The sequence below is a fragment of the Eumetopias jubatus genome, unplaced genomic scaffold (genome assembly GCF_037043125.1).
Source record: "Eumetopias jubatus isolate StellerSeaLion01/CBP00866 unplaced genomic scaffold, mEumJub1_p1.0 scaffold_3, whole genome shotgun sequence".
Taxonomy (NCBI): Eukaryota; Metazoa; Chordata; class Mammalia; order Carnivora; family Otariidae; genus Eumetopias; species Eumetopias jubatus.
Window position 1 is genome coordinate 75853082 of NW_028274809.1, and position 14124 is coordinate 75867205.

A 14124-nucleotide genomic window follows, 5' to 3' on the forward strand; every position below is an offset into this window, starting at 1 on the left:
TCTTATGTGATTTTAAAGAATAGTTCATAAGTCTCTACAAGGCTTTTCTCTTAAGCTGTGTCATAGGAAATCATTAAATTTGTAATAGGTATTTTCTATGGAAATAGAGATGACGTCAGCTCAGTGGATGATTCCGATGGCCAGACTGAGGCACCTGGCAGAACTGAAAGCAGAAAGATGGATGACGGTGAGAAACACACGTGTGTGTGGAGCAAAGGAGCCACCTAAGAAATGGAGTCAACACATCTCTCTTCAGCAGCTTGGGTATAAAGGATGCTAGCTATCAGTCTTCCTTAATTTGCACATTGGTGTGAGATAATCAGCACATTGTCATTTATGCTGAATAACAAAGACAGCCACTAATAGATGATCTTAGCATAAGGAAGGACTGGTGGCTAACAGTAAGGTGTTTCTCCTTTCCAGGTTCACCTGATTTCCTCCATCCTTTCGCGGACAGTAATAGCAGTTTCACAGGCCAGGGGTAGTACAAAAAACATCATTTACAGTACTTACTTGTGATTGTTTGGGCAAAGATGCCTGGGGAGAATGCTATCTGTTATTACAGTCAAAACCCTGTTAACAAGATCGATTTTTGCCGAGAGGGAGGCTGAAGTGAGAGGTACATCTCAAGTGATGGGTCACCCACCCAGTTATAATTACCAATGGGGTCGGAAAATGTCAAGAAAATGTGTGATATGGTCACCATTTACACCACAGCACTATTCTCCAATGTGGTCCTTGAGCTTCTGCACCAGAATCCCGTAAGAGTAGGTTTTAAAGTCTGTCAGATCAGAAATCTCTGAAAGTAGCAACCAGATTTTGAGCAAACATCATTTTGAGCAAACAGATCAAGCACATTGGCCACCACTCACCCTAGTTATGCCATCTATCTACTGCAGCCCAATGGGAAAGAAGTACTTTTCCTTACTCCCTACCATCAAGTAAAATTGTCGCTCTAATGAGGATTGTTTATAATGAATGAATGCCTCTTTTTCATATAAGTGATCAAAATTTTAAAAATTCTGAAGCCTAGCTCTCAGGCTCTTAAGCGAATTCTCTTCTGCTACCATATTTAAATAATTCGAATAGTTCACATCAAATGATACTTGTTAAATAATGTTTTAAATTATTACAAATACTTTAGAAAACATGACTAAACCTCTATATCCTTCAAGCTGGAGCTATCATTTTAACAAATTATCCTTGTCTCCCTTTATACCAAAGAGGATTTTAGTAACTTTTGTGATTGGTTTATCATGGGGCTAGCCAGAAAATTCTGCTAGTCTGATTAATATGGTTATGAATCAACCATATATTTTCATTGTGGTTCCTAGATGGCTAATCCTGTCACTTGCTATTTGTAAAGTTCACATAAAAGGAAAGCGCCTCATTCTCTTCTGAGATTCTGAGCAATTATGTGAGGCCCAAACTGATTAAGACAGCTACAGGTAGAATAAGGGATAGAGACCGGGGAAAAACTAAGGGGAAAAAATAAAACAAACAAAAGAGTGAAGAAACAAAAAGTTGGTGAAGTCTTAGTTTCTTGCAACCATCTTAAGGGTGAGATCATTTTACTGTGAAATTGTTTTAGCATCTATATCCCTTGAAGAGGATTTGATTCAATAGTGCTATGTGAAGATTTCAATATCGTTCTCTCACCTGAGAGGTATAAATTAGGAATTCATTTTTTTGAAAGAACAAGGCAAAATTGAATTAACAGATCCTGATAGGATTTCTAGTTTTTCAGAACTAATGACCAATTTAAGTTCTACATGTTCTTATCAAATAACCATTTAACAGAATATTAGTATGAGAATGCAAATGGCATTAGTATAACATCAGCTTCAGAAATTGTATGATAGGGGTAGCTGGGTGGCTCAGTTGGTTAAGCGTCTGCCTTTGCCCAGGTCATGATCCCAGGGTCCTGGGATCGAGCCCCGCATCGGGCTCCCTGCTCAGCGGGAAGCCTGCTTCTCCCTCTCCCACTCCCCCTGCTTGTGTTCCCTCTCTCGCTGTGTCTCTCTCTGTCAAATAAATAAATAAAATCTTTAAAAAAAAAGAAATTGTATGATATTTACAATGTATTCCTTCTAGCCCAAGCAGTTAAAATGGACATATAACATAATAAATCAAATTTTTAAATCCATTGTTTACTTATTTACCTAAGCACTGATTTTTCATCTACATCAATTAAGCATCTAATAAATGTGAAGTTTTATACAGACACTCAGTAAATTGAAGAAAGAAACAATTATTTGATCTATATCATTTATGTGAATTCCCGAGCATTTGGAAGAATAATCTGTAAGTCTATTTAATTTTACATTTGCACAGGGCTTACAAATACTAATTCGTGTAATCCTCAGAACAGCCCTATGAGGTATGCATTATCTTACCACCTACGATGGATGCATGACCCATGTCTTCTCCATTTTTCATATAAGCAAAATCACAGCCCAGACAAGAAGTTGCCCAGGGTCACACAGTTCGTAAGCCATGATGGAGAATGATTCAAACCTAGTCTAAAGTTCATGTACTTAATGGTTATGCGCTATTGACTCTGACACGGGACCACTGTTAAGAGGTAAAATTACAGTCATTCATATAAATCAATTTCTTCTTATGCTTTTTGGCCTGTATCTGTATTTTAATCTGGAAAAATTACAGGCCCTTTGGGAAACCTTCCTACCTACTACAATGACATTATGACACTGGCATAAATCATTAAAAGCTCTCCACTCTGTTAAATTTCCAGAAAGTAAATTCAAAAAATTTTAGAAGATTTTATTTCTTTATTTGAAAGAGAGAGAGAGAGCACAAGCAGGGGGAGGGGCAGAGGGAGAAGCAGGCTCCCCGCTGAGTGGGGAGCCTGATGTGGGGCTTGATCCTGGAAGTCTGGGATCATGACCCGAGCCGAAGGCAGACGTTTAACCGACTGAGCCACCCAGGTGCCCAATTCAATTTTTTTTTACTCAATAATTTATATTCTATCTCTTTTCTATAAGATATCTTCATTAGTGGCTATAGAGAGTAATAATTACTTATAATTTATAGAAATCACAGTAGAATTTATAGAACTCTAGAGCTAAAAATAGATACTGTGATGATTATTCTGAATAACTAATTTTGAAGATAAAGCTCAGAGAAATTAAATATTTTGTGTTTGTTTGCTATGCAATGGACATTAGTCAACTTCTGTCTACCAAGGATTCTTGCCTTCTCCCTCTTAGGACCTCAATTTTCTATTGAGGAATGACTTGTCCCCCGTTTTGGTCACCTTGAAGGGAGTGAACAACTGACATTATGAATGTTGATGGGTCCATATCTTCCCTCTTCTTGGACAACTACACTTGTGGCCCACATATGTCATAATCTTCTCCCAACAAGGGCATTTAATCTTGAGCATCTGAGGTAAGTATGAGAGAATATGTATAGATGAGTTATCCCAGTGGGACGTGGTGACAGTAGCTGATTACACGTGGTGTCTCATACCTGCAGCTGTCTTAGCTTTGAAACAGTTTGTTGTTCCTATTTCTAGCCCTTCAGAAGAATCACTAGTTTTAGTTTATTCTCCTCAGTCTCCCAGCCTTACATAAATCCCTACAATAAATCAGGGTCCCGTTAAAAAGCTGGAATTGGTTTCTGTTACTTAAAACTGTGAATCCTAACATAAATATCTTGCCAATTTCTTTGCTCTGGTCACACAAACAGAAAGCAGAGAAAAAGGGCTTTAATGAGCCCTGCTCTCCTTACTTGAATTTTCATACCTTTTCACAAAGGAATTCTGCTTCCCCCGTGTACACAGTACCCTCACCGTCCTTTACACCCAAACTATTGCTGGGTAAACTCTTGGTATCAAAAGTCCCAGAACTCTTTCTCTCCAAATTATTTATCCAAGTGATCATTATTCAAAATAAAGAAACAAATGAATGAAGAGAGAAAGGGATACATTATGGGTAATAAACTCGTTCTATAATATTACCCATATTGCATAGCAAATGTACATGAGCAAATAAATTTTCTGAATGAAGAGCAAAATTTCTTTTTTTAAAAGATTTTATTTATTTATTTGACAGAGAGATAGAGCCAGAGAGCACAAGCAGGGGGAATGGCAGAGGGAGAGGGAGAAGCAGGCTCTGCCCTGAGCAGGGAGCCTGATGCGGGGCTCAATCCCAGGCCCCTGAGACCATGACCTGAGCCAAAAGCAGATGCTTAACCATCTGAGCCACCCAGGTGCCCCAGGAGCAAAATTTCTTACTGAGACTCAGACAGCAATTGTAGAATTAAAGACTTCTGAAAAATGGAGTGAGAGGGCAGTACAATATCCTTTCAAAAAGCTTTAATTCCTTTAAAATGTATTCAGTACTCTGTAATAAGCATTATATGTACTCACCCCCATCCAAAGTTCTCCCGGGAAAATTTATGACTCATTATAGGAAACTCCCTAAAAATCTATACCCCGCACTAAGACTCTCCTGAACCATAATTACAAATCGGTACTTTAGAAGTTTTTCATGTAAGAAGAACATTAGAAGTTTCAATTCCTTCAGATTAGATAAAATAACCTAAAATAGAGAAATCTATTATGTTAACAATTGGATATTGCTTGACTTGCAAGGAATCATAGTGATCATCTAGCTCAAAATTTACATACTTACAAATATGGAAACAGAGGGTCAGGCTGATAAACTGACTTGTATAAGATCATAGGCTTGTTAGTGTCCTTTTCTGACTCTAGGGCTAGTGTTTGCCCTATTACACTAGATTTATGGTTGACAAATAACTTCTATTTTGTTTTTGGTTATTATAATGTTTATTTCTCAAATTATATTCACTAAATTTCATAAAACTTTACAATTTACAATCATGTCTTGTTAGGCTCGCTGTAGCACCTATTATAAATCATCCTGCGTTCAGACACTTAGGGCTTTGGAACGTCCTATTCCACTGAACAAGTCCAGGTTACAAAGAAATAGTGTGGGTATATGGAACTACGGAGCAAAGAAGCCCAATGTAAGAAGCAATGCAGAAGAAAAGTAAAATAGAAAAATACTCCAAGCAAAGATAAAATACATAAGGCTTAAGTCTAAAAGAGAATAATGTGGGTTTCTATTTGACAGGGAGAGGATATGCTCAATGGGAAACATTAAAAAGGAAATGATTCATGGCACTTCACTTTAGTCTTTATACATAAAAGATGTCACTTGTGTTCAGACAAGTGGAGAAGGCCACACGGTAGGGAGGAGGGCAGGAAGTAATCCTGAAATAGAGAAGAATAAGATGACATGGATGGACTCTTTATTCCTGTAGGAGCTACATTTTAATAATTTAAATAATTTTTCAATGCCCTATTGAGTTAACATAAATTACTTTGACATTCAGAGAAGAAAGATAGTCAGATGTAAAATATGGAAAAACTAAAGAAGGAAAAATGATTAAAGAAATAGAAACTCTTTTAATCTACCATCAAATCTTTCAAATAGTGTTCTTGTTGTTATAATTACTCAGGACATTGAAGATCCACCTTCTGTTAAATTTCAGAACTTATATAGTTTGCAAAACAATGCATTTATTAAGCAGTGTGGAGTCTCATCATAATTTCCTTCTGTCTCTCTCTATATATACAGAGTTGCTGATCTCTAATTGATTTAAGGCTACGTCTCTTTACACAAAGCAATGACATTTAACATAATCATTATAATATTCATTTTCTGACTAGTGTCTCTATACCATAGCTGTTCATCAATTGTAGAAATTAATTTGATCATCCTTGGGTAACGGAGCATCAAACATTAACAGTTCGTAAAATAGTTACTCTGTAGCTTTCCAGAGACATGAGGAGGGTGGTCACTCCATAATTCAGAGATTTTTGACACCCTGACTTACCAGTTTCCATACTTTGGTTCTATTGAAAATTGAAGTTAGCAGTGCCCGAATCACAAATCACTATAGTCATAAGCTCCTAAACGGCATCTTCTGCCCCAAGTTCCAAGAAGAATTTCTTAGTGGTGGATTAGGGAGGACCCCACAGTCCTCCCACATGTTTGACAGTGCCCTATCAAACATATTATTTCACCTAGTCCTTACACAGAAGGAGGTGGATGGGATGTCATTTTGAGATGTGAGTGCATGGTCAAATGTCAAGTAGACAGCAGACTAGAAAATTTTGCTACAGTGAGTGCCCCCTTTGGATCCTCCACACTTTTACACCTTTGTCAAAATACACCTTTATTGCTTGAGAGATGCTATTTAAAAAAATCCACTAATCCCAATGAATAAAAATATAGAATTTAGTTTTTTACATTAAACAGAAATGGTTCAGAAGATAGAAAATAAGTACACTTTAATCAACAAACCTAAAAGTCAACCTATGGAATGGGAGAAGATATTCACAAATGACATATCAGATAAAGGGCTAGTATCCAAATGTATAAAGAACTTATAAAAATCAACACCCAAAACCAAGAAATCCAGTCAAAAAATGGGCAGAGAACATGAACAGACATTTCTTCAAAGAAGACATACAAATTACTAACAGACACATGGAAAAATTCTCAACATCATTTGGCATCAGGGAAATATAAATCAAAACCACAAGGAGATACTACCTCACACCAGTCAGAATGGCTAAAATTAATAACTCAGAAAACAACAGATGTTGGGGATGATGCAGAGAAAGGAGAACCCTCTTACATTGTTGGTGGGAATGCAATCTGGTGCAGCCACTCTGGAAAACAGTATGGAGTTTTCTTAGAAAGTTAAAAATAGAACTACCTTACAACCCAGCAATTGCACTACTAGGTATTTATCCAAAGGACACAAAAATAGTGATTCAAAGGGGCACATACACTCCAATGTTAATAGCAGCAACGTCCACAATAACAAAGATATGAAAAGAGCCCAGATGTCCATTAACAGATGAATGGATAAAGAAGATGTGGTATGTATATACATAGGAATATTCCTCAGCCATCAAAAAGAATGACATCTTGCCATTTGCAATGACATGGATGGAACTAGAGGGTATTATGCTAAGAGAAATAAATCAGTCAGAGAAAGACAAATACCATATGATTTCATTCATATGTGGAATTTAAGAAACAAAACAGATGAACATAGGGGATGGGAATGAAAAAATAAGGTTAAAACAGAGAGGGAGGCAAATCATAAGAGACTCTTAACTATAGGAAACAAACTGAAGGTTGCTGGAGCGGAGGTAGGGGAGGGTGGCGTAATTAGGTGATAGGCATTAAGGAGGGCACTTAATGTAATGGGTACTGGGTATTATATGCAACTGGTAAATCACTAAATTCTACCCCTAAAACTAATGATACACTATATGTTAACTAAATTGAATTTAAATTAAAAATTTCAAAAAAGAAAATAAGTACACTTTGATGAAAGAGAGAAGCTTAAAAAATAAAGCTATTAACTAGAGAAAATATGTAGATGAGAATCTCTGACAGTTACAGAACAGCATGAATGCACTAGATTCTAACAGCAAATGGTTGAACAATGACCAATATTGAAATTTGCTAATGTCTTGTTCAAATTCATGAGACTATGTCCGAATAGGGAGCACCTTTAATATCTGATCTTCTCTACATTCTCCATTGAGTGACCAGTAAATCTTGGAAGCTCTGAGGTTTGGGCAGATATTAAGGGAGGATTATCACCCAGATATCGTGCTATAGAATTAACAAATGTAAAAAAATATTCCAGAAGAAACATTCTTCAGGTATACTACAGTGGTGAATATAGGTGGTTGCCTACCTATAAGAGCGTTCTTTATGCTCTTCCATCCTTGCAGATGGGACCCTGATTTTGTTCAGGTATTAGATGGCCACGTGTTTTGGGGGAAGATGAACCTAAGCCAATCCTGATAGTCTCATTACTCTTGCCATTATACTTGATTGGCTTAGACTAAGCAAGTGTTTAAATTCTGGCCAATGAAACATAAGGGCAAGTCTAGTTCACACCACCCAATTCTTATAAAGGGACACAATATAAGAACCATCAGTTCTTCTGTGATATCTGGAACTACAAATCATCTCAGGGCCATGATTATAGCCAGTATAAAAAGGCAACTCAGTATAATGAGAATGGTAATAAAGAAAGATTGAAAGAAACCGTATCCTTGATATGTAGCTTCTGAATTAATCAATCTCATAGTTGCCCTAGTTTTTTGGATTTACTAGATAAAAATATCTTATTTAAAAAAATAGTTGTGTTGGTTTTTATTTTTCATGGTTGAGTAAATCTTAACTTTCTATAGTAGCCAATTTATATCACCAATATGGATTTGCAACTCCATTTCTTCCTTAGATTGGAGTGATTGAGATAGATGGAATATAAATTCATGAAGAGAAGATGTGAATCAGCAGCAAGTGAAAAATACGGCTGCTTTATGAAGCAGGACTCCAAAACAATATGTAAATCCATTGCCTGTTAAAAGCAAAAGACTCAATCAAAATTAATTCTTCTGTGAAGGAGACAATGAATATTAAATATGCTGACAAAACTAATAGGAAGCAGACATTTCCAACTCAAGCCACAGAGCATATTACACCCAGCTTGAAGGAAGTCCACATTTATTATGCAAATGGAAGAAAACACTGTGGGAGAAAAAAAGAGACAAAGTCGAGGTGATTATAAGGAGATTTGGAGGAAGTTCTAGTCTACTAAGTGACTATATAATCCTTAGAAGACCTTCTCCTGGGTGGGTCAGGTAGTAAGTTACTTGATTACTGGAATCCCAATCCAGCAAGCAGTCTAAGCCTGAAGCTTTATAAACTTCTTTAGCCTCCCTTCTCCGGGCAGATAAACCTGAGTCGATCATTAACCCGGCCATTTCTACACGAATGTGATTCTTGAATTCATCCCTATTTCCTGTGTGTATCCCCACTTCTATAATCCAGACCTTTAACACACCTGACGTAGATCATTTTAAAGATGTCTAATGGATCTTCCCACCGCTAATCTCCACATCCTTTCTTACCATTATCTTTCTAAAACACAAATTTGGTAAGTCAAACTCCTGCTCAAAAATTATTCACTGACTCTTTCACTGAGGGCCTAAAAATTAATGCTCAAGCTCCTTATCACAGTTTCAAATATAAAGCGTTCAATTTCATTTCTTACTGTTGCCAGTGACATTAAAAATTTCCCTTTTTTCTCGTAAAGTCATGTGCTTTTTGTTCTATTTTTAAAATCAGACACACTTATACTTACATGCTTTACTTCATTCTGCTTCTTCTTGTATTTTAGAGATAATTTCATATTCCAATTTGCTTTGCCTAGAACCTCTTTAAGTCATCTTTAGGCCTTGCTCAAATACCACATTCTCTGTGATATCTTCCCTAACTTCCCCAAGTCAGAAATGTTCTCTCCTGTTTCTGTCCTTGTTATGCTGTGCTTGCACAATGATATAGCTCTTTTCAAAGTCTCTCTGCAACATTTTTGATTATGAATTGACTGAGAGCTCTTTGAGGTCAGGAACCAGCTGCCTTTAGATTCATACCTTGTTGGATGGGGTTGGTGGTGAAGAAGAGGTCCATTTACTAGACACATGGACGAACTGGTCTCTGTGTCATTGAGTGGAAGCTCCCTGCTGTTCAGGCCTGAAAGGCCAGAGAGAAATGAAAAAATACCAATAAATGTAGGTATAAGATACAAACTTAAAGGCTTCTGACTGAAACATTATTTTACTTCTAATATGAACGATTCTACAAAGAATCATGTAACTGCAGCATATTGCCTTTTAAATAGAAGCAATGTTAGAGCAGGTTTACCTGAGTTTGAGCCAGTCACTCTCCATATGGTTTAATTAGAGCCCATTCTTTCTATCTTGTAAAAGCATAAATTAGATCCTATCTCGCCCATAATAAAAATCCTACTGTCATATTATTAGAAAACAAAAAAAAAAAACAAAAATAAAAACAAAACCTCCTTCCTTACAAGGTCTATAACATCCCTTTCAATTTGGCCACTGGTGCTTACCTCTGACTCTTACCACTTACTTCATTCATTAGGCTTCAAAAATCCAACCTTTTTACAGCCCCTCATCAAGCCTATTCCATGCCCAGAGGTTTAGGTCTTATAGTTTCCTCTGCCTGAAGTCTTCTTAGACCAGACATTTGCACAGTTGGCTCACTCATGTCTCAACTCAAATGTGTTCTTCCTGACATGGTTTTGCCACACAGAGTGTTTGGGTTTTTTACTGCCTAAAAATATTTAATTACTAATTTGTTTTTATGCTTCCTATGGGTTTCCCTGATTAGACTATAAACTCAATGAGGGTAAGACAGATTTTGCCTTTCTTGTTTACTGCTGTATCCCCAACACTGAACTTGAAGAACATAAACATAGAACACAGTTGGAGATAAATAGATATTTGTGGAATGAATAAAAGGATGAATGAATGATTAATATTATTTTCTTTTTTAGTTTCACAATACCTAAATCTTTTTTTTTATGTTCAATTTTCTTAAAAAGATTTTTGGAGCATGCTTAGGAGGACTGGACCTCAGCGTTCTACTGGAAGTGCAAGAGTATTATGTAAACTGAAATTGTGATGCACTGGCCTTTCCAATCTCCTTCCTGATTGAAGAAAAAATTGATTGAGGGAAGCTAAAATATGGAGATTAAATATGTTGAATAGACTTTTCTTTACAGTTTCCAATAGAATTGAGTGTACTCTTTTAGATTCTTTAAAAATATTATTTATTTACACAGTTAACATCATACTCAAAGGTGAAAAACTGAGAGCTTTTCCCCTAAGGTCAGGTATACGATGAGGATGTCCACTCTCACCACTTTTATTCAACATAATACTGGAAGTCCTAGCCACAATAGTCAGACAACAAAAAGAAATAAAAGGCATCCAAGTCGGTAAGGAAGAAGTAAAACTTCCATTGCTTGCAGATGACATGATAATCTATAGAGAAAACCCTAAAGACTCGACAAAAAACTACTAGAACTGATAAATGAATCCAGTAAGGTCCCAGGATATAAAATCAATATACAGAAATCTGTTGCATTTCTATATACTTTAATGAAACAGCAGAAAGAGAAATTAAGAAAATAATCCCATTTACAATTGCACTACAAAGAACAAAATACCTGGGAATTAATAAGACCTGTACTCTGAAAACTATAAAATACTCATGAAAGAAATTGAAGACCACACAATAAATGGAAAGATAGTCCATGCTCATGGATTGGAAGAACAAATATTGTTAAAATGTCTATACTACCCAAAGCAATCTACACTTTTAATGCAATCCCTATCAAAATACCAACAGCATTTTTCACAAAATAGAATAGACAATCCTAAAATTTGTGTGAAACCACAAAAGACCCTAAATAGCCAAAGCAATCTGGAAAAAGAAAAATAAAACTGGAGGCATCACAATTTCAGACTTTCAGTTATATTACAAAGCTGTAGTAATCAAAAGAGTATGGTACTAGCACAAAAATAGACACATAGCTCAGTAGAACAGAATAGAGAAGAGCTCAGAAATAAACCCACAATTATATGGTCAACTAATGAGTGTGTTTTTTTAAAAAAATGAGTTTTTGACAAAGGAGGCAAGAATCTGCAATGGAAAAAGTCTCTTCAACAAATGGTGTTGGGAAAAGTGGACAGCTACATGCAAGAGAATGAAACTGGACCACTTTTTTACACCAGACACAATATAAACTCAAAATGGATTAAGGACCTAAATGTGAGACCTGAAACCATAATAATCCCAAAAGAGAGCACAGGAAGTAATTTCTCTGATATTGGTCCCAAAAACATCTTTCTAGATGTGTCCCTAAGGCAAGGGAAGAAAAGCAAAAATAAACTATCGGGACTACATCAAAACAAAAGCTTCTTCACAGCAAAGGAAACATCCAACAAAACTAAAAGACAGCTTATTGAATGGGCAAAGACATTTCCAAATGACATATCTCATAAAGGGTTAGTATCCAAAATACATAAAGAACTTACACAATTCAAAACCCCCCAAAATGAATAATCCAATTTAAAAATGGGCAGAAAACATGAACAGACATTTCTCCAAAGAAGGAATACAGATGGCCAACAGACACATGAAAAGATGCTCAACATCACTCATCAGGGAAATGCAAATCAAAACCATAATGAGATATCATCACATACCTGTCAAATGGTTAAAATCAAAAATAGAAGAAACAAGTATTGGCCAGGATATGGAGAAAAAGAAACCCTTGTGCACTGTTGGTGGGAATGACAACTGGTGAAGCCGCTGTGGGAAACAGGACGGAGTTTCCTCAAAAAGTTAAAAACCATATAATCCAGTAATCACACTACTAAGTATTTACCCAAAGAATATGAAAATCCTTATTTGAAGGGATATATGCTCCCCTCTGTTTATTATAGCATTATTTACAATAGTCAAATTATGGAAGCAGCTCAAGAGTCCATCGATAGAGGACTGGATAAAGAATATGTGGTATATATATACAGTGGAATATTATTCAACCATAAAAAGGAATGAAATCTTGACATTTGCAACAACATGGATTGAACTAGAGGGTATAATGCTAAGGAAAATAAGTCAGAGAAGGACAAATGCCATATAATTTCACCCATATGTGGAATTTAAGAAACAAAACAAATGAACAAAGGAAAAGAAAGACAAACCGAAAAACAGTCTTCTTAACTATAGAGAACACACTCATGGTTACCAGAGGGTAGGTGGGTGGGGGATGGGTGAAATAGGTGATGGGGATTAAGAGTACACATGTCATGATGAGCACTGAGTAATGTACAGAATTGGTGAATCACTATATTTTACACCTGAAACTAATACAACCCTGTATGTTAACTCTACTGGAATTAAAATAAAATAAATATATTTTTTTAATTTTTAAAAAATATTATTGTCTTAATTCTGACATCTTATTTTAGGCTATCAGAGCGCAAAACCATTCAAACGCTCCAAAAAATATCAGTTTTTGTTTCTTAGCTGCAATAATTACCTTTAAGGTAAATTGTATCAATGCTTTGTCTTAAAAGGTTTTCTTTAGGCTTTTAACTTGGAACTAATATAAGTAGAACATAAAAACTTAAATAAAAATGTTGAAATTTTTAATGCTTTCACAGAGAATGGAAACCACATTTAACTTGAATTAGTTTTTTATTCTTAAAAATAAAGGTTATATATATATTTTTATTATTATTTTTTATTATGTTATGTTAATCACCATACATTACATCATTAGTTTTTGATGTAGTGTTCCATGATTCATTGTTTGCGTATAACACTCAGTGCTCCACGCAGAACGTGCCCTCTTTAATACCCATCACCAGGCTAACCCATCCCCCCACCCCCCTCCCCTCTAGAACCCTCAGTTTGTTTCTCAGAGTCCATAGTCTCTCATGGTTTGTCTCCCCTTCCAATTTTATAATCACTAATTTTCCTTATTTTCTAAGCTACTGGGTTTTTTTTTCATATTATTTATTCTTTCAGTTGATCTCACAAATTTCCTTCATCTAATGAGTTTTGAGACAAACCTGATTTGAGCAGTAACTGCCTTTTAAAACTATGTTTTTACCAGAAGGCAGAATTTCTGGCAGAAAGTTACATGAGTGTAGAGTCAAAGGTTTGGCTCTCTAGCCCTACAATTCTTACAACAGCTTTGTGTGGCTCATTGAGACATGCTGAATTGTAACAGGTAAAAGAGATCCTGGACTTTACTGAAAAACATAATAAGCTCACATCAAAGCAAAAAGCTTAAAAAAGAAAAAAAAAGAACATAGTTACCATAAAGATAGATTCAAAATTACTATCCTTTCCCTCTTTAAACATGTTGACTTAGATGACAAGGATACAGTTGGGTAGCTGAATTACTTGAATAGTTACAACCTTCATTGCTATGTCTTGTTTAAAGTCAGGTATATCTCAATATAAAAGCTGATTTATTAATCCTGGTACGAGGTGGACAGCCATTATTTAGGTAAGTCAAATGACAATGGAGTGTAGAGCCATCCCTCGTGGCAGTAGTCAAGAAACTGCTTGAAGTCACGGTGTGAAGACATGGGCAAAAATACAAGCTCAAGGGGACAAAAGCTAGATGTTAAACAATTAAATGTTTAAT